Source organism: Paramisgurnus dabryanus, chromosome 18, assembly GCF_030506205.2.
Source record: "Paramisgurnus dabryanus chromosome 18, PD_genome_1.1, whole genome shotgun sequence".
Lineage (NCBI taxonomy): Eukaryota > Metazoa > Chordata > Actinopteri > Cypriniformes > Cobitidae > Paramisgurnus > Paramisgurnus dabryanus.
In genome coordinates, this window is record NC_133354.1 from 12,305,614 (window position 1) to 12,331,557 (window position 25,944).

Here is a 25,944-nt window from a genome sequence, read left to right on the forward strand (position 1 = left end):
CAAGATTCCCTTGTGTCAGGATCTTAACCTCATTCCTTCTAGAGGTAATGCTATCTCTCCTTTCAGTGTGAATGGTATAATATTAGTTTCTGTGAATCACTGGACATTTGTCACCTTCTTGCGGACCCAAATTAGTTTAACCCCACTGGTGATGTTCATTTTTGCCACACAGAATGAAACCGTATCACTGCGGACAGGATTTGCCTCCACGTTTGATTGTGTATCGCCATGATACTTCTTCACAGTCTCTCATCTGCGCCCCCGTAGCCCTGCCAGAGTGGCAATGGAAAGGGCCGGACATTCGAGAAGGCCCGATAGAGTTCCTCATAAGCTCTCTTAGGTGAACTGCCCACTGGATCCGTTTACTGCCTGGGCAGCTACGACGGTGAAGTGATCCCCGGCTTTAAAGTATGAGGCTATGATTACTCGTGCTTGCCTGTGTGTGTATGTTTTGGAAGGGAACATTGTTCAACCCCCAGCGGTGGGTTCAAATAGAGGTCCCACAGCTGTGCATCTCTGGGGAGGTAGGGAGGGGCTTATGGGAAACCAGAGAGGACGAGGAGCATGTGGCCACAGCAGCGTTCCTCAGTCGGAGCTCGGCTTTCTCTCCACCTTGTGTTTTTTGTCACCGAAACTTTTCCAGTCGCAAACGTCAAATTTTTCATCCCTTTCTGTGCTTGACTACATTCAGAGTCATACTCTTGTGATGACCCCAGAGATGTGCAGTTTTGTCTTGATGTTTTAGTTTGATACTGTGTGGAATTAACATAAGGGATGACATCATAAAATAGTGGTCTCTGTGGTCTGCAGTATTGCATTTCACAGAGAAGAGGGGGACCCGAAGAGAAAGCGGGAAACTGTACAAAGACAGGGATCATAATTTTAAGGTGGTTTTGTGAAACACAGCGGTTTAGATGTTTTGCATTCATCTCCCTTTTAAGAGTTTTGGAGCTCAGAATGATTTAGGCTTAAGAAGTTTCAAGGTGACCTTTGCATTTACATTTATGCATTTATGGCAGACGCTTTATCCAAAGCAACCTGTAGTGTCTTCAATCTATAAATGTTTATACATGTGGGTGTTTCTTGCGAAATTAGACTTATGATGTGTCATAAAACAATTTGATAAAAAAGTAAATGCAAAGTAAGAGTATCAAAATAATAAGCATACAGTTACAAACATCTCTTCATGTACTATTTTGCACATGATTTGAAATGACAAACCAATTTTGTTGTTTTTTCCACATTTAATGGGAACATTTTCATTACCGCAACGTGTCCATGACTGGATTTGGGTTCTTTGACATGGTAATATTTATAATTAAAAAATCAAAAAACTAAAAAGCTTCAGTGCATGTTATACTATAAACATTTACAGTAAAGAAACATGTGGTATTTGGTGATCATTGGTAAATGTAGACACCATAATAAGGAATATAAATGTGTCCAAGACCAATTTTCTCATCCTCCGCAACAATTGTCAATCATTGTTTAAGCCCTCAACATTTTCAATATAAAAATTTGTTAGAAGGGACATCATTGACTGTGACATTCAAGATGGCTACCAGGTAAGCAGTTCTTATTTTTCTCTTTAGATAAAAGTTGAAATTTTTTTTTGTCATAGTACATTGACAACTTTTTAGTTCTCATTACCGAAACATGAGTTTGTAAATGCATGTATTTAATGTAATATCATGTTGCGGTAATGATCATTTAAAAAATAATAATCTAAAAAATGTAAATAATTCTATAGGAAATATTTTTAAAATCCTCTATAAATAATGGTTATAGTAAGTTCAGATCTTAATCTTATATGCGCAAAAAGAAATTGGCTTCAAGGCCTTTTTAGGCTGGACACCTAAATCTGGATTTCGTGAAAATCCCCCATGTGTGTGTTCCCTGGAAATCGATCACGCAGCCTTTTACACTGCAATCGCAATGCTCTACCAAACACAGGAGCAGGAACACGTAAAACCCTAAGTAAAGCTGTTTCTTACAATCTTATCATTACTGTTTTGCTTTGAGATCTTTAGATTAGATAATACTGTTGGACATGTGTATTTGCCTTCTCAATCACCTTGTCTATTCATCTCACCTCTCATTTGGATGTTCCAGGTAACCTGACACTGCATAAATATTTGTTCAACATAACCGTTCCCCTATTCAGTTTATAAAGATGCCGAAACCCGACGACGCCAAAGTAATGCTAGCCGAGCCCGCGTGGACATTATTGATGAGTTAGTGTTACTGTTACGAACCAATTACTCAGTCATTCAACTTTGATGAGGAACCCTACAAATAAGCAACTCTCGCTTTCACCATTGTCTGCACTTCCTGTGTCTCACTTTTTCTCTTTCCTATTAAGTAGGAGGCGAAATCGACACAGGCAGCATCAGAGGAAAATGTTTGTCGGTTCAGGAGGTAAAAAAGTCAAGAGGTGAACGGTTTGCCCCCTCGGTGACACTGAGAAATCGGTAAAGTGATATCACGCCAGGAAAAACGAATAAAATGAAGCAGTTGCCACCTCTGCATGTGGCTAAACTGGTAAACGTGGGGAAGCGCGTGTCAGTGGTGAAGTGAAAGATGAGGAACTTCCTTTCGGGCGTTCGCGCATGCTGTGAGGAGTATCGGGCGAGAGTGGGAGGTGTGTCTATATGTGTTGGTAGTGACAGACTCCCTGAAACTAGACAAACCCAAACCCTCGCAGGTCACATGACTGGATTTCTTGACTGTTTAACCGTGACCTGTTTAATGTTTGACCCTTACCTGTATTTGTCATTGCAACTATAATTTGCTGATCAATCGAAAGGTTTACAATGTTTTGCAGATGAGTTTTTGTTGTGGCCTGAAATGATTGTTCTCTCTGTGCTAATATGTGGATGTTAAAAGTCAGCTGTAAAGCTGAAGAAGGCATTTGTGTTATTTAACATCTGATAAAAAAGGAAACAGGCGTTTCCTTAACAGGAAGGATGTGCCTGGTGAACGTCCCTTGTGTTGTGTGAGAAAGGGGAACCCGGCTTGCAGCCAAATGACACTGGTAGCAGTTTAACTAATGAGGTCGTGTGATTAATTTTGAGAACCGACGGTCAAATTGAAAGATGCGCTGGCATGCTATTCGTGAGTGTGGGGCTTTGCTTCATCGAAGTCAGACTGAGGAAGCTGTTTCTGTAGCTCAATTGGTAGAGCAATATATTAGATTGTGGGTTCGATCCTAGGAAACATGCATACTGATAAATAGCTTGAATTTGGATTAAAGTGTCGAATGCACTAAATAGGCAAGCTTTGGTTTGCTTTTAGCACTTGTGGACCGTATGAATGTTTCTCGCTCTTTAAGGTTTTCCTGTGTGTTTTAACTTCAATCCAGGATTTGTGATAAAAGGCAAGTTTTCCTTGTAGAGAGACAAGAGCCGGAAAGCTGTTGTGCATTAACACAGTGCTGAGGAAGAGCATGCGGGTGATGTTTATGGAGATTTATTGGTCTCCCTCAGGTCCTAATTGCCTCCTCCCAGTGGGTTGTCCTGTTAGGGCCGATGAGATCTGCGAGTCTTATAATGGCCGGAGCAGGTGGACCATCGTATTGTTTACGTCTGTATGTTATGGAGACAAATGGTGCCCCCCGACTCCTTTGGCCTGGAGGACACACACACAGATCACCTCATAAAATGAGCTCAACTTGGCCTTCAACTGAATGTTAGGAGCCACGCCGTGATCCCCGGGGGACCAAGGTTGAGGAATATATTTTAGGAGAAGGTGAAATGTTATACAAGGCGTGTAATGTGAACAAGACCTTATTATCTGTTTATGCTTCTGATAACAAACAACGGCTTTAAGACAGGTTGATTCAAGCTGTCTCTTAGTCTGACCAGATGCCCAATACTAGACTGAAACCAGCCAACATTTCTTGCTTTTGATGTGACTTTGTACAGACTTTTTCATTTTGAGTGATGCCCTTCATAACTCATTTGGTTACTGGCATGGAAAGTCTAAAAAAGTTTTTCACTTCGCTTAGGTTTATTCTGTGAAGACCAGAGGAGGCGGAGTCAAGGAAAGATCAGAAAAAGTGCTTCAGGCAGGGAAAAAACAGGGTACAGAAAGAGAGACAGAAAATGTCCCAACCTGCCTGTTTTTCAAGGTTATTACAAATCACTTCAAAGAAGCCTTATTTTTTTGGAAAGACAGAATCTTACTCCAGAAACATAGTTTTGACAGGTTATGTGTGCCATTTTGTTGATGAGAAAAAAAGATAGTCCTAGGTTTATTTTGCAGTGATAAATACCTGTCTGTGAAAACCTAAAGGTACATTTATTTTTTGTGATTTATAAAATCATCCTACATAATGGAAAGAGCATTCTGTGTAAATATAACCTTGATATCTTTAATATTGACTAAGTGAAGCCATGTCAACGATTGAAAACAATGTTAAATAAATGCCTGAAATCTAACACGACAGTCATTAAATTTTGCTCGAATCTGACTCACACACTGTAAATAATGTTTTGATATTTAAATACACGTTTCTGGGAGGCAGGGCATAGAGGAGCAACAATAATGTACGGTATGTTGAAAATAATGTGTTTTTTGAACTACAATGAACACATTGTATTATAGGAAATACAAAAATAACATTGTTTTTAGCAATGTAATAGGTGCTCTTTAACAGTATTGGGGAAAGTTACTTTTAAAAGTAATGCATTACAATATTAAGTTACTCCCAAAAAAGTATCTAATTTACTTTTCACGAAAAGTAATTTTTATGTTACTTTTTAGTTACTTTTGCGTTACTTTTTCTTGGCTGAGGCTTGATCTTTTTCAGGCCTTGCAGTTGTTTTTTATGAACGAAAAGTTCTGCTTTCAGAAATTGCATATTTCATCAAAAAAAATTCGAGCTCTGGCCTGCCATCTTAGTTTAAGTATTTAAAAAATATTGTAAATATTCACTTGTACATTTAAAATGTAATGCGTTATTTTACTTGTTACTTCAAAAAAGTAATATTATTATGTAATGCATGTTACTTGTAATGCGTTACCCCAACACTGCTCTTTAACTCTTTCACCGCCAGCGTTTTTAAAAAAAGTTGCCAGCCAGCGCCAGCGTTTTTCATGATTTTCACAAAAGTTTATTGTCTTCCAGAAAATGTTCTTCTTCAAATATATAAACATACAATATACCAAATGAAAGAACAGACCCTCTGCTTTCAAACAAAAAAAACTGTTTCATCCTACCTTCAGTAGTTCTTTTGTAATCAGCTTTTGAATATGGGTAGGTTTCTGCTAAAACACCACATTTTGAGCAAAAAGCAGAGATAATAAATTTTTTGTGATGGACTTTTCATAGAGATCCCATTCAGAGCGATCTTTAAAACAGACACGGACATGCATCAACTTGCCATAGGGCAATACTTCCGGGTTTAAAAAGTTGCAGAAGGGCGCAACCTAGTGGATAATATCGGTATGGCAGAAAGCCGTAAAATCTCGTCATTGGCGGGGAAGCGTTTTCTCTTGATTGACGAGATATCTCGTCAATGGCGGGGAAAGAGTTAAAGTTGTCTAAAAAGTCCTTAGCAACACATAACTAATGACAAATACATTTTTTATATATGTATGTAGGAAATATCTTCATGGAACATGATCTTTACTTAATCACGTTCTTCTTCATTCCATTTTTCAAACCATAGTTAGTGTGTAATGTTGCTATAATAGCATAAATAATACCTGTAAAATGATAAAGCTCAAAGTTCACTGCCGACGATATATTTTCTTGATCAGAATTTGCCTTTCAAAGCCTACAGCGAAAGGCCGGTTTGGACTACAGCCCTCTACTTCCTGCTTTAATGACGTCACTAGAACAGTTTTTTGACTAAACTCCGCCCACAGGAATACGTCAGTCGCCAGCTAAGCTTATGGCAGGCTAAGCTGCTATCGAATCAAAACACACTAAACAAACTACACAATCAGAACTTGTTACGTATTTTTGAAGAAGGGACTTCATAGAACAAGGAAGACATCAGATCGTTTTTAGTACAGTGAAAACAGCGGTATACAGATAAGTACTGTAAATTGTGTGAAAAATTGCTTTTTTTTACACGTGAAAATGAACACATGCAATATTGCGCACTTTAAATGCAATCAAAGCTTCAAAAACACAGAAAGAATGGGACCGTTAATATCCTAATGATTTTTGCCCACTTATGTTGATGGTTTTGTGGTCCAGGGTCACAAATCTATTTATAAAATGACACCATGCTTTCACCAGCTTATAGACAAAGCCTAATATTTTATTAATTCCTTTATTTATTTATGAAATAATAATATCATCCGTCTGTTAACACAGCCCATACCTTGCTAGACTTTCATATTTTGAATCTGGTCTGGAAAGAAATAGAGACGTCTCTACATGTGGGAGGCAGGTGGATGGTGACAGCTCATGACTTTTGCAGAGGAACATGGTCTGTCTGATGAGTCTAAGACAGGCCTGTCAGACAGTCTGTAAGTGCACTAATGACTGCATGCGTCCTCTCTACTCGGGCCATAAATATTGGATAGAAATGTAAGTGCATATTTTCACATCACCCGTCTGACGGTTAGTCCCAGGCCCATGTGTATTTGAAGGACCATCGGGCGAAGTCACAGGACACAGGGTTGAGGAATATTTCATGATCCGAAACCTGCCAGGCAGTTAAATGTCCTGTTATTATGAAGGGGCTAGATTTAGATCAGTCCTAGCCTCACAAACCAAAGCATGCAGAATCTAAAAGTAAGTGTCTACAGATGTGAAGGACTTAAGGGATAGTTTGGAAATTGTGTCACAATTAATTCACACTCATGGTACTGTAATCCAGACCTGTATTGGAGCGTAACAGCAGAAATTTTCAGATGAATTGTAAACAGTGGCACAAACTTCACATTGATTTCAATCTTTCACATGGCATTACTCAATAAATATTAAAGAAATCACAAAAAAAGAATTCACACTCACTCTCAGAAAAAGGTACAAGAAGGTACAAAAGTTGTGACTGTGGCAGTACCTTTTAAAGCAGTACACTTTTGCATATTGGTACCAAAATGATACATACTAGGATCTTTTTAAAAGGTACCATCCCTGTGACAACTTTTGTACCTTTTTTATTTTTTTGATGCCTTACAGTGCCTTTAACCTCTTACAACCTGATGTTTTCCACATTTGTGGACATCACATTTTTTGTTGTTTGCACCATAATACTTAATTCTGTGTTACTGGAACCTGTTTTACACAAATGTGGACAATTACACTGTTTCATGTTCAAAGCAAAGTATTTGGTTATTATATTTATCGGTTCTTCCTAACCCCAAATAGCTAAAATGCAAGCCAAACCAAAGCTCGGGTCTTAGGAGGTCAAGTTAAGCAGAACAATATTTAAGTACTCAGATTTACATTTATGCATTTGACAGAGGCTTATTCAAAGTGACATGTATATATGTTTCCTGGAATCGAACCCAAGACCCTTGCAATGCTAACACAGTGTAATGTGTGCTTCAACAAAAGGAAGTTTGCATGCTTGCATTTCTTTCTGACATTTAAAGAAGAAAGAAATTTGAGTTTGAGTGACTTTTTTGGTGAGCTGTACCTTTAAAAGATACCGATAATAGGAGATTTTGTTAGCATGCCACTATTGGTATAAATCTGCTTGATGTTAAATACACAACAATGAGTCACATTACAAATTCATAAGGCCATGCAGAGGTGTCTGTAGGTAGAGCAGACATGTGGGTGGCAGATGTTTAGAGGCTAGTCTGAGGGTTATATTCGGGTAAAAATGTATGACTCACAGACAGTCATTTCATACCAGTTACAGGTAAAAGCAAAACAGTTTCATAAGAAGCAGTTAAAGTCAGATTAAGCAACATTGTATTATTGCAGGTCCAGGACAGCAATGTTTCCAGTGGGACCAAAGGAGTGTGGAAAGGGCTTGCAACAAACCCAGTCTCTTCTTGTGTAAGACTAATGCATGGCCAATATTGTTACAGCTCTTAGTTTTGCCTCTCGTTACTTGTTTTGGATTTGTTAGACAGATCGAGTTGAATATTGAAATGAGTTCCAGCCCGATCTGCCCCACTTGTGGTTTAGCAAATGATCTGATCGAGATAAGAGAGACTTGCACTGACTACCTATTGAATACACAAACCTGAAGACCAATTTACTTAAATGTTAACTTTTCATATAGAAATTATGAAGCTCTTTCTTTCTTCCTATATACTTTTCTAACTAGATTGCTTATAAGTATATATAAGAATATATTAAAATATTCAATGTTTCAATATCTAACTAGCATGGTTTGACGATCTTTCAAAGAGCAAGCAATAGACGCCATTTTGTTGTCTAGGTTTACTATAGACCCGATGTAGTCTATGACTAGTAACCCACTTCTAGCAAAAAATATACTTGAATTTGGTTACATGTTGTTTTTGCCAAATTACCGTATTTTCCGGATTATAAATCACACTTTTTTCATAGTTTGGCGGGTCTTGGAACTTATAGTCAGGTGCGATTTATATGTCAAAATTATTTCATATGAACCAAGAAAAACTTACCACATACATCCGCGAGAGTCCGGTCTGTGCTGCTCCTGTATTTATGTAATTCAATGTATGTAGTGATGAGGAATGACTTCGGGGCCTTTTTGAACTTGATTTGGCTTGTCGTGTTAATTTAGCCTATTCAGCCACTCAGGTATGTTATGTATGCTATTGTTTATTGTGTAAATAACTGTTAATGTTACTTTAACATGTATGGACACCTATTCAGCCTGGTGTTTTGTGCTTTTGTTTAGCTGAATAACTTGCCTTTCCGGATTAAATGTCTGTTCTTGAGCTTGGATTTTGTGAAATCATTTTCTAAATAAACGCGACGTATAGTCCAATGTGACTTATAGTCCAGTGCGACTTATATATGTTTTTCCTTTTCAAAACGCATTTTTGACTGATGCGACTTATACTCTGGAGCAACTTATAGTCCGAAAAATATGGTACTTGCGATATGTATGATAGTCCTTTATGTAAGCAAAGTCACAGAGATTATAAGGTGTTTGATTTTATTTATTTATTTATTTATTTATTTCATTTATTTATTTCACTGACAAACTAAATGTTGACGTATGGTCTGGGCTGTGTTTGGACGGCTATTGGACGTCTTTGAAACACAAAATTTCTTGCATGGGTTGCCTCAATGGAAAAGAAATCTGATCTGAACTTCAAATGTGGTTAACAAGGTCAGTGCCACATCATATCTGATGTGTGACCTAAATATAGTGCAGAATCTTAAACATGTTGTGTACACATCATAACTAGATAGACTAGACAGACAGACTGACTGTCTGTCTGTATCCTGTACATGCACTGTTGTAAATCTAGATGGTGCAGAACAGCAGGCATTGAGCAAGTGTAGACTTGAGTTTATTGCAATAATCGGACTGTCATGTTGTCACCAGACTGTGACATATGTATTGACTGAGATGGCGAGGAGCTCTGCTTCAGTCTCTTTAACACCTGCCACTTTTCATGCACTCTATCACATCTGCTGTGATCAATTCACTCCTTTTTTGTGTCCCAAAGGCAGTTGCTCTGATTTATTTTCTATCTCTGAGTCTGTCTTATATATGGGTTGTTTTCAACCCAGCATTGGGTCAAAAGGGACAAAACCAGACCCAGAAATTAGACCCAAAACAACCCAGCATAGGTTAGATTACAACCCAACGGGTTGGGTTTATTCCTTTTTTTTGATAATTTTTTAGAGTTTAGGCTCAACACAGGACCTGAATCAATAATTTTACAAGTGTAAGCAAAACGGTTATTAAAATCTAAAACTGCTGAGTTATTTTCAACCCACACTGTAAAAAAAAATCATATAAACATACATTTTTGTTTTACTTTATAGGCTCAGCTCCCCTAGAGTTTTTACCATTTTGGAATCCATTTAGCCGATTTCCGAGTCTGGCGCTAGCACTTTTAGCATAGCTTAGCACAAATCATTGAATCTGATTAGACCATTAGCATCGCGCTAAAAAATAACCAAAGAGTTTTGATATTTTTCCTATTTAAAACTTGACTCTTCTGTAGTTACTAAGAAGAGGTACTAAGACCGACGGAAAATTAAAAGTTGTGATTTTCTAAGCCGATATGGCTAGGAACTATACTCTCATTCTGGTGTTATAATCAAGGACTTTGTTTCCGTACCATGGCTGCAGCAGGCGCAATGATATTACGCAGTGCCCGAAAATAGTCCCCTGCTATTGAAAGTCACCAAGGGGACTATTTCAGGCGCTGCGAAATGTCATTGCATGACTGTAGCAACGTATGGTTCAACATAGCACAATATGGTTCTACACAGGTTCTACATTGGTGCGGTTTAGCACAAAAAATGGTTCCCCTATGATTAAATTGCAGGCAGAACTGCAGCGTTTTTTTACAGTGTAGGATTGGATAAAAAAGGGATGGCATATGTTGAGTTTTTTTAATGTTGGGTCAAATTTAAACATTTTCTGAGTTAATTTAACCCAATTGCTGGGTTTGTCCATTTTGACATAACACCAGGTTGAAAATATAGGCCCAAAAACATGCTAAATTCTGACTACTAAGTGGCTCTGGAATTTTGATGATTTCCACAACCAATAATAATCCATCTAAGACCAGCATAAGCTGGTGAGCTGGTTTTAGCTGGTCTCCCAGCTTGGTTTTTGCTGGTGTAGCAAGCTGGGCTGGCTTTGTTTTGGTCACTTTTTAAGCTGGACTTAAAGCTTTAAGCTGACCCACCAGCTTGACCAGCTTTGCCAGGCTGGGAAGACAAGCTTAAACCAGCTACTGCCACTTCAAACCAGCTAAAACCAGCTAACAGCTTATGCTGTCCTTAGCTGGATTTTTCAGTAGGGGTCTTGGTCTTTTTTAACCTTCCATTGTTTTGTTCATGGTTTGTTAGCCATTTTTGTGTTGCAACCCACTGTATGACAATTACTTTAGATGAGTTTATACTTAAAATATGCATTATATTGTATTGCAATTATACAACAATGCTGTTAGATGTTTGCTGTCTATCTATTTCACAACAATTACTATTTGTCAGGAAGTGGCAGAGCTTTCTGTAAAGTTCAATGGAAAACCACCTTTTTTATATACCACAGCAGTGTTGACAACCACAGAAAAAATCTGACCTTAAATGCTCACAGTGTGTTGAACATTAGCCAAACAATGTAAAAGATGTTCTCAAAAGATACCTTAAAACATTCATAAACTACAAAAGTCCCAGTTCTAGAGTAGGCTTTTATTTTCCTATGTGTAGAAAGTTTTGTAGAAGTTCAAAGTGTCCGGCATTAACCATAAAATCCCACATTTCTGCTCTGGTTTATTCATTGTTCCATAGGATACAGGTGAATTATTTACATTTACTCAGACTTCGGGAAATGTTTGATAGCAGATTATTCATTCTTCCTCATGTACATAAATTAAAAGTTTCTGAAAACCGTTGTAGAAACAGAAGCAGATTCAAAGTACGGGTTAACGAGGAAGCATACTGTAAAAACGAAAGAGAGAAAGGCTTTCGAGAATCGAATGTGGCACAACCAAATGTGACGTTGCAAAAACTAGAGAATTTCTCATCCTCCTGCGTTGATTCATATACAGGCATATGACTCTCGCTGTCTGTCCAGATGAATCTCGTGTCTGGCACACAGGGCGGTAAATTAAATGAAGACCGTATCGATTGAAAAGAGTATGAAACAGACCACGTGGGGAGCAAAACTGACTCGCTTTACCACAGGATGCCCCTGTATCTCCTGCATGTGCAAACCACCTGCCTGCTTTCAATTCTGTGAAGTTGCTTGTTGCGTTTTTGTACCCTTGCCAAAGCCCCTTCTGTTCACCTTTACCTCTACTAAGCTTTCATGTTAGTTGGAAAAAAATACATCCTCTATCTGCCTCTGATACCCAGCCCTTGAAATGCTTCACCGCAGAGCACAGGAAGTTGGCCAGCCGACTTGTGTAGACTGTTGTTTCTGTTACTGCCTACTTCATGCAAAAATATAGGCAAAAAGGTCCAATGCCACGGTTCTTATGCAAAGATTTCTTACAATAAAGAGTTTGACCCCGAAACAGTGGTGGTGGAAGGGGGCTATGGGTAAGATGTATTGTGTGTCGTTTTTGTCAGGTGATGATATATGTAGAAAGGGCTCTTTACTGGATATACAACTGCCCACAATTGAGAAATCTTTTGAGAGCGTTTATGGTAAAAACAATGGAGGTCAAATGTAGCCAGGTCTAAAAAAATATTGTAAAATACATGTTTTGTAGTTACTTATATGGCTATAGATAAAAAAATGGGGGGGGCGCCCAAAAATTTTTTATCTATAGCGAACGTTTTTCTTTAGTACCTTTGAGGTACTAAAAAAACGTTGGTTCAACTTAAAAAATTAAGTCCGCTGGTTGCCTTACATTTTTATTTGTGTATTTGGTATAATACAATGTGTTTGTGTGGTTTATGGTTAAAAACACATTATCTTCCACATACCGTACATTTTTGAAGCTCCATATTACACTATTTCTGAAACGCAAGGATTTGAAAAGCTTTGTGTCACTGGCCAGCTAATCTGTACGTTGTGATTGGCCTGAATACCTCTGACATCAGCCGGAAATGTGACGCTCCTTACCATGTTTGAAAGATTTGGTTGCTTACAGGAGTTAACTTACTACAGAGTCCAAGCGGGGGGTCTTTACTACATCACCAATCCCAGGAAGTAAACTGTTGCCTACAATCCGTCTGTTTGTTGTAGTCCAAGAAAAGAGATTTACATTGGAGACGATAACTCGCGTCATCATTTATTTTGGGGTATGTACCTTTTGCATATCATTAACATGTACTCATACACACTAATACAACAAAGGAAATGTGAATCGAACAATAGGTGCTCTTTAAGTTATTTCAACTTGTAAATATTACTTCACACAACAATTTTTAAACTTCAAACTCTTTTTAAGTTTTTTTTTTACTAATAATTGAACTAATTCAAAACATTAAGTTTTAAAATACCAAGTAACTTGCTTTTTAAAATTGAACCAAGATTTTTTTTTACAGTCTATGCACCTCTGAGGTAGTAATATGAACTCTTTAGTTGCATATACGTGTACTTTTTGAAAGGGTACCACCCCAGTGACAGCTAGGGACTCTTTTCTGACCATTTTTTTCTGACAGTGTATATGGTACAAATGTTTTCTTCAAAAAAATGTTGAAAAGATAAAAGCCCAATTTTATTTGTTTATTTATTTAAATTTTGATTAAATTTATCATCATTCAGTGCTGTGCTATGGAGCATGGGTCTTCAACCGGGGGTCCGCAACAGAACTGCAGAGGTCCCGCCAAATTGTGTTTATTTTTTTGTGAAAACGTAAAACATAGGTACAAAATGTTACATGTTCCCTTTTAAGTTGCGCACATGCATGACCACATAGGCTGAAGGTGCACATTCACTGCAGTTTTAGTCTGTGGACAAAAACATTATAGCCTAAGACCCACTGAGGAAGCAGCAGAGGTAACAAAAAATAATAAAACAGCTAAATCATATTTGCACACTTGTCTTTCTTACATGATGTTATTTTAGAATCAGTGTGACTGTTTTCATCTATATTTCTGAACTTGGACGGCTGTTTTAAGCTTTTCAGATTTGTTATTGCTAATAACACCACACCGTGTCTGCATGAACTGTGAGCTTGCATTAAAAATCAATGAAACTCTCGCCATGATTGTGCATGGTTCAAGAGTCATAGTCGAATTGAAATCCAGACTAAAAACGCCTGTCAAAAAGTTGCCCCAATGAAATGCTGCGGATTCGGACTCATTGCATGTTGTTCTGAGTCTGATATGATGCTCTGCAGAAAATAAACGCATGTAACTCAAATGCTTAAAAATGATCCACGAGAAAGGCAACGGACCTTAAAATTATAAAGTAGCACAACCTCTATCGTCACCAGAATAGCCAGTTTTTGTTCCATTCGATGATCAGTCATCTTTATAAACTGAAAGCCCACTCTGGTAAAATATAAATGCATTACACTGCAAAAACAATACAAATAAATAAATAAATACACAGAAAATTATACATTTACAACAACAGCATAATAGTGCTAATGTACTGTCTTAGTGTGGTTGTGTGACAAATGTGTGATTCTGATTGGTTAATAGTTGTACTTTACTCCACTTTGTGTTGCCTAATACGAAAAAAGCAGCCTCTCGTACCTTACTGCTTACATTGTTATCTGGCACTGTCCCGTGAGCAGGACACCCTACACTGTAAAAAAATCCGTAGAAATTACAATGGTATTGCAGCTGGGTTGCCGGTAAATTACCGTAGATTTAAATTTATGTTACTTACTGCCAAGAGTTTGTTCAAAGTTGAATACATTTTGAATATTAACAAGTCTTTATCTTTACAGAATAAAAATATACAATAACAGCCTCATGCAAAGCATTCTGGGAACCAGAAATCATCATCAAACTTTTTCTGTTTTTTGCTTCAGATTTTGTTTCCCAGAATGTTTTGCTTGATGCTGTTTTTCTAGTTTTATTCTGTAAAGACAAAGACTTGTAAATGTTTAATGTTCATTTAACTTTGAACAAAATGTTGCCAGTAATAACATAAATTTAAATCTACGGTAAGTTACCGGCAACCCAGCTGCAAATTTCTACGGAATTTTTTTTACAGTGTATTTAACTTCAGTATTTTTCATGTAAAGGTTCATTTATCCAGACTATATATTGTTGGAAAGGTCTAAGAATGTAGTTTTTATATTTCAAAACCTTTTAGCAGTAATAATAATGCAGTGACTGTAATTTATTAGTTTGTGACAAGAGTATGCAGCAAACCTCAAACAAACACAAACTTTTTTTGTTGATAATTTTATGTATAAAATAATATTATATTGCATTATTTTTATTTAATTTTTATATTTTAATTTAAATATTTTTAATTTAAACTGCTATTACAATTTTTTTCTTACCTAACCCTATTTTCATAAAAAGTGTAACAAGACCAAAATTAGTCTTCTAGACCAGGGATTCCCAAAGTGTGGTACGCGCACCCCCAGGGGTACGCGAGCTGCCACCAGGGGGTGCGCGAGAGGAAAATGTAATGGTGGTCTGTTTCTTTAAGTGGGATTTTTCTATACAATAAATAAATAAAAAAATGAACAGTAAACATTTCCTTTGTAATCGCTTTTATTTTAAATAAAAAACTATAATTTATTAGTTTTTGATAGAAACGTAGAAGACAGCTGCTGTCTTTTTCTACGCACTGCTCTTCTGTTATGCACTGCTGCCGCTATACGCGTGCCAACTCGTTTCATTCATTCCATATATATTATAAATATGCTTAACTGACTGAAATCAGGGAAACTGTCATGTGGGACGTCTTATGATAAAGTTGTTAGTCACGAAGGAGGAGAGGGACCAAGAGAGAGAGACTTTTTTATGGCAAAAATAGAAATAATGAAATGTGACGAGACATGGGCACAGGATACGCGAGCAATGTGTTTTCATGCATGGTAAAGAGACCGCCAATGAATTATATAATAAAATACATAAATACTTACTGTAGAGAACTTATTAAAAGCTTTCATTTAATTTTGTTTGAAACTTGAGCTGTTATAATGAATCTGCAAACTATTATACACCTTTTGTGCGAACAGTAAAGGCTTTCGTTAATGTGTTTGATGGGTCTGCACGTGACGCACTGGTAAACATGAGGAAACCTCTCATATGTCATCTATTAGCTGACGGCAGTAAGTGTACGTTTTTTAACCATAGTAAACTTGAATGGCGTCCAAATATCACAGTGGTTAAACGCATACACGGGGGCGCGCATCATCTACGCTGAGCGTAGTTTCAGATGGTGCAATAGGCGTAAATATTTTTCTCAATGTTGGACGTAGCTAAGCCCGACGTAGGACTATTACACCCAACTTCTTAACGTCCGGCTAGTGCAACCGGCCCTTGGTTATTTGCGCATGATTAAACATGAGTATTTATGGTGAGAAAATAAAGCTTTTTAGTTTTTTTTAAATGGGGATTGGGGGTGCGCCAACCCGGTTGGGACATAGAAGGGGGTGCGCAGGAAAAAAAGTTTGGGAACCCCTGTTCTAGACTAAAAACCAGAGTTATATTAATTTGAAGGGGTACATCACCTTGTCACCCCCTATTCAAAAAGGACTGTGCCAGGTAAAGCGTTACTAATATATCTATGTTCTACACATTTAGTATCAGAAGGTCCCTACTCTGCCTCTCTCATCTACGGCGTCCCTTCCCCGAAAAACGTTGAAGACCCCTGATCTACAGTTTTTTCACGTCACGTTTTAATATCAGTTCAGCTAACTTGGAACCCCATCCAAGGTGGTACTAAAAAAGTATTGGGTACTACGTACTGTACCCAGTGGAAAAGCCCCCAAAAATAAGCTGACCCAATTATTAGCTTGAATGGACTGTAAGTCTAGGAAACCATCCAGATGCCGAACATTCAAGTAAGGTTTTTAAGAATCATAATGGCATAGCAGAATGAGTCAGTCTGTCTCCGTCTCTTCTCACTGATGGTGAACTGAAACCACCACGTTCAGCAGTTTGATCCTTCTTTCGCAATGCAAGCATTATTTCTCCTGCTCACTTTACTGTCGACCTGTAGAAGCTCTCGACACACCCAGCTGACTCCACACGTGTCGAAAACACTTATCTTTATTTCTGACGCCTGATAATGAACAGAAGAAAAAAGTTAGCAACTCCCAGGGAAGAGAAATATAAATATTGCTGCTTCAAGCGAGATTTTATCTGCTGAGATGGTTGATACAGTTGTACTGGACTTAGGCAAGAAAAGGGCTGATTTTGTAAGACTCGAGGAACGTTTAGGGCAGCGGTCGTGTTGAGGGAATGTCATCAGTGCTTTCAAGACAGGAAAAGATAAAACCGATCAGTCAACAAACTCCCGTTTAACACCAAACACTCCTGAGACTCCCTCGTCTCGGACGCTGCCAGTTCTGTGACACTAAGTGTTTTTTTATAAAATGCCGAGGACAATAAAACTAAAGCAGGCGGAAAGTTTGGATTCCAAACAATACGAGAATAAATAAGGTGGGATGTTTGCCCAGAACAACTCCAGAACTGTTAGATCAACATTTGTCAGTCGCGCTTCCTCTGGAAATACTTGACCCTGTGATTTTTATTAGGGGATATTCTGCGATCCACTGTTTGTTTTTTACACGACTGTTTATTTTGTTGTGCTTTTGATTAGTAAAGCTCTCTTCATTTAAACCTGGTTGTTTCTGGCACGCAGCCCGGCGCAATGGGGAATATTTACCCCAGGACACCACCACGCTGTGACCCGACAATGTAGGGTGTCAGCATTTCTTTGAAGTTCCTTTGGGAATACTGTAGCTTTACAAAGCAGAAGTCAATATGCGGAGTTAAAACGCTGAATTTGGCCCAGATGTTGTGTTTATTTCTGCATACTCATGTGCACTCATATGTCCAGAGACCATCTTGTTATTTTATGCAAAGTCACTCATGCGGTTCCCACACCAATGTCCCATTCAGTTTTGTTATTGCTCAGCGGTCTGTTTCTATTGAAATAAACATCATTTGATCATAAACATGAATGTATACTAGGTGTATACTAGCCCGGATGGTTAATGAACGGGGAAACATGGAGAAACAGGCAGGCAGACAGACTGTGGCTAAAATATAGGCATGCACAGATATATCGGCCTATAACCTGTGTAAATTTAAAGGGCACATATCATGAAAATCAGACTTTTTTCGTGTTTAAGTGCTATAATTGGGTCCCCAGTGCTTCTATCAACCTAGAAAATGTGAAAAAGATCAACCCAGTAACTTAGTTTTGGTAAACCATTCCCTTGCAAGCATGTGAAAAAATAGGTCATTGAAATTTGGCTAAATTTGGTTGGATAGTGCAGATTAAGGGGCGGTATTATCCCCTTCTGACATCACAAGGGGATAATACTGCCCCTTAATCTGCACTATCCAACCCCGCCACTGCCATTTAGTGCAGAGATCAACTTATTTGCATTTTAAAGGACACACCCAAAAACACATTTTTGCTCACATCTACAAGTGGCAATTTTAACATTATTATGACAAATTATCTGTGGGCCATTTTTAAGCTAAAACTTCACATACATACTCTGGGGACACCAAAGACTTATTTAACATCTTAAAAAGGTCTTGTGAAATGTTCCTTTTAATATAATAAGGAAATTAATTTACATTAATATTATTGCCTATATATACAATGAAATAAATACTCAATCGAGATGAAAAGGGCTGTGTATAAATGTGTATGCAATCTGGGCGTTCTTTCAATCTGTGCTTGTCTGTTTTTCACATGTCAAGATTATAAAGACATGCCAGGATAATAAAGTCTTTCACAAAGCATAATCCATAGTTATGATGTCCATGCTAAGACATGGGACTTGAATTTAGCAAGGGCTGCGTATTAACATTCAGACATGCTTGTCATTTCCCTTCAATGTTTTTGAAACGTCCCATGTAGCGCAATCCAGCTGACCCCATTCCTGTGCAAGCGGAGGCCTTTTCTCATAAGGTGTGGTTGTGTATTCTCTGAGCCACGAGAATATCCGGAGGAAAAGCTGCTGTATTTCTTCAAGGCATAGCTCGGACACATGGTGGTTTTTCATTTGGTACTACACTATGGATGCATGAGTTTGTTCCGAGGGCACGGGGTGAGTCAGGGTAAAGTGGTGGTTTTCATGGGTCAAAGGTTAAACAGAAGTGAAGCAGAAGGAGCTGGTTTCTTTCAGGAACATCTACTACTTTATGTGGTTGAAAACCTCCTTAGTGATTATAGAGCGCTTAGGAGCTAAATATAGATTGGCTGCTCTTTCTCAGTACAAAATAAGTGAATTGTCACTGGCGGTCTCTTCTAACCCAGTGGATTTTATGAATTTTTTTGTTTACTTACGACTCTAACAATTTTCAACTTTCAGGAACAGAAAGTAATGCCTCCTATGCAAATTATCTATTTCAGCACACTACGTTTTTTTAAAGGCATACCAACATGTACTGTATGAGGTACAGAAGTTCAAATCACTGATAAAATGGCTTTTTGGTTCTGTCCCATTCCTCTAATCCCAGCATGCACTTGGAAAAAAATACCTAATTGAATACATTTCTATTACGACTGTTTGTCACTTTTATAAACATTGCTGCTTTTGTTGTCACTTTAAATAACTTACAGTAGTGTTTTGTGATGTCAGAATCAATTTGTTCCTCTGCTCTCAATGATGAGTTGTTATCCTTGCCATGTTTCATATATTAAGTGGTGAGGTCATTGTGTGGCATTTTAAGGTATTTATTGATTTTTTTGGTCTCATGAGTGTTCATTTATTATCTACTCGTGTGATGATATCATTCGTTTAAAATAATCAGTTTGTTATGGATGACATTTACATTTTTCATGGAAGAAAATGCTGAAGCACATTATATTGAAGCATATTCAGTCACTGAAAAATAGCTCACCAAAAAATTTAAAAAAAAAAAAAATTTCAGAAGAAAGGTTAAGTAGATGGTAAATGGCTTTTTCATTTTTGGGTAAACTTTCTCTTTAATCTAAATGGGTAACCTGACATTTAAGTTCAGTCAAGAGGTGTACTGTACTTAATAATTAAGTAAATGAATTAAAGCCCTGAAAACCATTGCCTTCATCCAGGCAGCATAAACGCAAATTTTTCATACTGTACATTTTTTCAGCTTTGGTTTTAGAGAAAATGTGCATAATTTATATTTCATACACAATGCACCCAATCTTTTCAATATGTCCCCTGAGGGCTTGCGTTCCAATCAAAACAATGAAAACAAGACCACATGACTGTTTGTGTTGTCAGAGGTTATGATGGGACAGCACTGGACTGGACCGTATCCAGTGATTGTCATTTGTGATCAGAGGGAAGTTTTCACTCTTGATATAATCAGCCTGGAGGAGTTAGCAGAGACATTGCAAGAAATATACAAGACCTCTCATGTCACTACCTCTCTATGTCATCTTCCACTCTCAGCCTATTTAACCTTGGCATAGTACTATACGCCAGCAAATGATCAGGTTTTGTAGAGAGACAAACTAGAAGTTGGGTGCTGAATGTGCACTGCTGTGACATAATAGGCCGTGTACATATTGATGCTAAATCCGGTTGTCACTCCTATTCTGTGTGGTGCACTCGTAACACCGTTCCCGTGCCACAAACAAATTGGTTTCAGAGAAATCCAGGTAGTGTCAATTGTATAATCCAAAAAAATATTTGGACAGCTGTGAGATGACAAACCTTAGTACCTTATCTGACTATCAAGCTATAGTTTCTGTCTGTCTGTCTGTCTGTCTGTCTGTCTGTCTGACAATCAGTCTACAGTATCTGTCTGTTTGTCTATCTGACTATCAAGCTGTTTTATCTGTCTTTCTGTCTACCTGCAGTATGTCTACCTATCTATTTGACTGTCTTTCTGTCTGTCTGTCTAATCTGACAATCAGTACAGTGTCTGTCCGTCTGTCTCTATGACTATCTGTCTGTCTGTCTGTCTGTCTGTATGTACAGTATGTATGTATGTTTGTATGAATATTAATCTGAAGTATCTGTCTGTCTGTATGTTTGTATGTATGTATGTTTGTATGAATGACAATCAATCTGCAGTATCTGTCTGTCTGTCTGTCTATCTATCTGACTTTCAATTTACAGTATCTGTCTGTCTGTATAACTATCAATCTACAGTGTCTGTCCGTCTGTCTGTTTGTCTATATAACTCTCAATCTAATTTTTTATCTACAGTATCTGTCTCTCTGTTTGTCTGTATAACTATCAATCTACAGTATCTGTCTTTCTGTCTGTCTTTCTGTCTGTCTTTCTGTCTGTCTTTCTGTCTGTCTTTCTGTCTGTTTGACTATCAATCTACAGTACCTGTCTGTCTGTCTAAATTTTTCTACAGTATCTGTCTGTCTGTCTGTCTGTCTGTATGACTTTCAATCTACACTATATGTCTGTCTGTTTGTCTATATAACTATCTATCTAATTTTTAATCTACAGTATCTGTCTGTCTGTCTATCTGTCTGTCTGTTTGTCTGTATACTGTAACTATCAGACTACAGTATCTGTCTGTCTGTCTATCTGACTTTCAATTTACAGTATCTTTCTGTCTGTCTGTCTGTCTGTATAACTATCAATCTACAGTGTCTGTCTGTTTTTGTTTACATGCAGTATCTATCTGTCTACTTATCTATTTGTCTTTCTATATAACTAGCAATCTACAATGTCTGTCCGTCCGTATGTCTGTCTCTCCTCACAGATATATCCCAAAGTCCTTATACTGCTCTGCAAAACAAGTTTTAAACATGAGCCACAGTCAAATATTTTGCTACTGTTTCAAGCCCTACATCTTGAGTTAAACTGGCTCTAACCCTCAATCAATTGGCACTCTTTGTTTCATGTTTGAAGATTAGCTCTGTTACAGTAAGTTATAATAGATGTTATTTTATTAAGGTGGCTCCCCACACAAAGCCAATAAAAGTGATTTCCACCTGGAAATCCATACAGAAGGCTGGCCTGAAATTACAACCACAGATAAGTTTAAACAAACAGTTTCCATCCGTCCCACAACAGCCAGTGGGACACGGATCGATCCCCATTTCGGTTGTGAACCAGCTGTGCTACACCATGCCCACCACCCAAGTAATTCAGCCCAGCCGTCGTTTCATCATTTTAACTGCATTTTTTAATTAATATTCACAAACATTTGCTTACATGTGAGCAGCAGTTAATAAGCATGTCGTATGCCCACCCTCGCCTCAATATGCAAGCACAGCTATTTTTTTCCATTTCCGAGCATTTAAAGCAGCAGGAATGTATAGAAGCCCGAACACACACACATACACACATATATATATGCATTGCCATGTCTTCACACTCAGTACCCCCTGTTAGGCAAGATTTGGGTTAGGGGATAGAAGAGCAAGCCTTCTATCCTGAAGCTGAGAAAAATGAGAAGTGTTACGCTTGCTTTCATCGCTGAGGGCCTGACTAGGGTTTTATCCCAATCCTGTGGGACTGCGCGAATGTGAATTTTTTAAGGAAGTGCTAAAGCAGGAGGGGGATGAGGTGGGAGAGAAGAAAAGGAACGGGGGATATTTCTGAGATTGGATCTACAAACAGCCAAAGGAAAGAGTATACACAATAACAACAACGGAGGCAACACACCCTCTCTTTTGCCTACACCCGCCAAACCTTACTTGTCATCGTCATGGGTCGTGTCAAAGTCCTACATGTTAGTTTTAGCACTCTTTATTCCTGCTAGCCATTCCTGAGACGCTCAAGAGAGAATCTTGTTAAGAGTTATCAAAGGGGTGAGGAGAGGCTAAGATTCAGCTCAGAGGTGTGGAGTGATCCTGGAGAAAAAACTAAATCAAACACAGGTGTGGAGGAGAAGTGTCGGGTGAACTTATCCATTGGGTTGCATGATGTTCTTAACTCTACATTGACACAGAGCTCTACAATCTAAGGCCACATTCACACAAAGCTAGTGCTTCCCCATCCAATCTTATCTTTTTATTCCCTAAAGGTCTCGCGGCGCGTATGAGGCGTTTAGCGCGGTAGGCGCGATTCCGCCTCACGCCGGATTTACACCAACTGCGGAGCGGCTGCAGATCGGCTCCGCTGCGTTACGGCTCCGCCGTCTGCCAATACCCACCAGTTCCGTATTTGTTGCAGAGCGGCTGCGTGCTGAAGTGACGAGAACCCATGAGGTCTCCCAAATTCACATGATGATCGTGCTATATCTAGTTCTGTCCCTGCATATTATGACGTTATTATTATTATTATTATTATTTTTATTAACGAATATAAAGAGTACAAATACATTCAGGGAAAGAAAAGCATTGTTAAATTACAGACAATTTGTGTAACAATACAAAAATATAAAAGATAAATAAACATCACAATCAGTAATTGGTTTGCATGAGGTTAAGCTATTTCATCGTAAATTCTATACATGGGTAAGAAAAAGTGCATAATTTAAGCCACATCTTTAAATAAATCATCATAACATTTCAAAAATAGCATACATTTTTTGTGTTTTTTTTTTAGAGATGAGACAATGGATCTTATTACAGGGGGGATTTAAACCATTTTTGTTTGTGGATGAAGAATTTAGCATATAAAATAAAAAAGTTAACAGTAGTTTCAATAGAAGACATTTTGGGATATTACCAGCCCAGATCCCAACACGAGATCTCGCGAATTCAGGTATGATCAAGCGATAAAGTCATGGCTCCGCCCTGCGGAGCTGTCCGGCATCCGGCCAAAATAGAAGCTCTGCGTATTTGTGGATGGCCGGAGCTGTGACGGATTCGGAATGCAGTCAGTGGAAATACACACATTGCTTGAATGGAAACCGATTGACTCCGCCGCCGTTCCGCAGCGGATCTGCAGCCTTTCCGCAGTCTGTGGAAATTGGGGGTCATTCACGCATCTAGTTTGCGCAAATGACGCGAAATGAGCGTTGCCGTGGCAAACGCGCAAGTTGAAAATTTTAAACTTTGGCGAAAAAACGTGCCACGTTAACCAATCAGGAGCTTGCTCTAGTAGTGACGTGATAACATGAAACGAGTGGAGTCGCAGAAGCCCCTCCCATGACACGAATTCCCGCGTCAATGTCTCGATGACTAGAATTTCATGCGCGAATGAAGTGATTAAACTCAAAATGTTCAAGCGGCAAACTAGACGTGCAAATTTGAAGTATCAAACGCGGCTGCTGTGAACCCATTGTAAGGGTTTGTGTTGTATTGAACAAGTTACCTTTTAGCTCTTGATGCGGAGGTTTTAAAAACAGATTAACATTCACAATAAGAAATGTGCGCAAACTGAAATAATGCAGAGATCAGGGAGCTTCTCACTATCCATGCTGAAACTGAGATCGATCAGCAGCTTCATAGAACAGAGCGTGTCATGCGCAAATTCATGATCAGATCAAAAAATTAATGCAGGTGTGTGGTTTCTTTAGAGAGAAATAGCAGATGAAAAGCAAACGTACACATCTTTCCGTGTATTTTCCATAATGACAGATGCGTTTGAACGAAATGCTGATTCAATAAAAACAATTGTACGTACAGTGTAGGGCTGCAACTAACGATTATTTTAATAATCGATTAATCTGTCGATTATTTGTTCGATTAATCGATGAATCGGATAAAAAACAAAAAACAAGAAAAGCATTCATTTCCAACCCCTTATTCAAAACAGAACTAAAATCTTTAGAAAGTGCACAAACTTGTTGCTCATTGAACACACCTGAGCTGTTACAATAATAATAAAATAAAATAAAAATGGACTAACACAAAAAAATACACATGTATGCTTTACATCTGCCAAATATATAGACTTTTTATGATGCATTTCCCATCAAGAAGCCTCTCTTGGTGGGATCAAAAAGATAGTATACGAGTATACTCTCAGAAATAAAAGTACAAAAGTTGTCACTGGACAGTACCCTTTCAAAAAGGTACACCTTTGTACCCAAAAAGTGCATATTAGTACTTCAAAAGTACATATTGGCAGTTCAAAGATACATATTTGTACCTAAATGGTACATATTAGGACCTTTTATAAAGGGTACTGCCCCAGTGACGGCTTTGTACCTTATATTTGACTTTATGTGTTTTCTCTGATCGGATAGCTATCTCATTTGGTAAAACTGTTCCATTACATTTGGCCACATAAATGCGTCTTGTGAAAACGGAAAATGCGTCTTCTACTCCCGCGCAAAATGAAAATACACCATTCATTACTTCGCCTTAAAAAATGTAAGACGATGTTAATGCAACAAAAGGCGGCACTTACTGTATGATGTACTGTATGTTGGGCCGGGCACGCGCGATGATTTAACATACAGGTCTATGACGGGGAAAAGCGTCCATACAACGCTCTCTCAACGTTTTATTTCTTTGTTTAATATCATTAGAGTTTGTCATTGGAGTTTTTTTTCGTTCTAGAAACTTTTTTTACTCGCTGTCGTCACTCCATAAAGCATAAGCGTGCCGTCTTTGTTTGATTACCTCTTTGCCGGCTATAACTTCCAGGTGACACGCTTACATTTGGGAGGAGTAAAACACTGACATGTGGTTTTCCTCTACCTATGCTGTTTTTTTTATATTTTCCCCGCCGCCCTGTAATTTCTCCGCCCTGTCTATGAGGCGCCGAACTCTGCAAGCAACAGTGCGCGAGAGAGACCGACGCTCCGTCCCAAACCGCATACTTCCATACAATATAGTAGGCAAAAAGCACTACTTCTCGTACTCTTTGCCTACTATATAGTAAGGAATTAGGCGGTTTGGAACGCAGTGCGAGTGTGTTCACTCCGCTTCGCGCTTAACTGAAGTTTTTCCTTTTTTTTATTAAACGTCTCTGCGTCACGCGACACAACGAATCGATAATGAAATTCGTTGCCAACACTTTTAGTAATCGATTTTTATCGATTTAATCGATTCGTTATTGCAGCCCTAGTACAGTGGCAAGAAAAAGTATTCATGGTTTTTTGAATAAATTTGTCATGAAATGTGATCTGATCTTCATCTAAGTTAAGGGTATTGACAAACATAATGGGGCGGTTTCCCGGACCAGGATTAGCTTAATCCAGGACTAGGCTTTAATTTAATTAGGAAATACAACTAGTTTTAACAAACATGCCTTGCTAAAAACATTACCTGTGTGCATTTTGAGGTAAAACAAAGGGCACTGATGTATGTATAAGATATGTCAGTGCAAGTTGTTTTCAATTTGGAGAGCTCTTAAAAGTGTTTAAGTCTAGGACTAGTCTAATCCCTGTCCAGGAAACCGCCCCATTGTGTCTAAAAATAATTACACAAAAAATCTTTC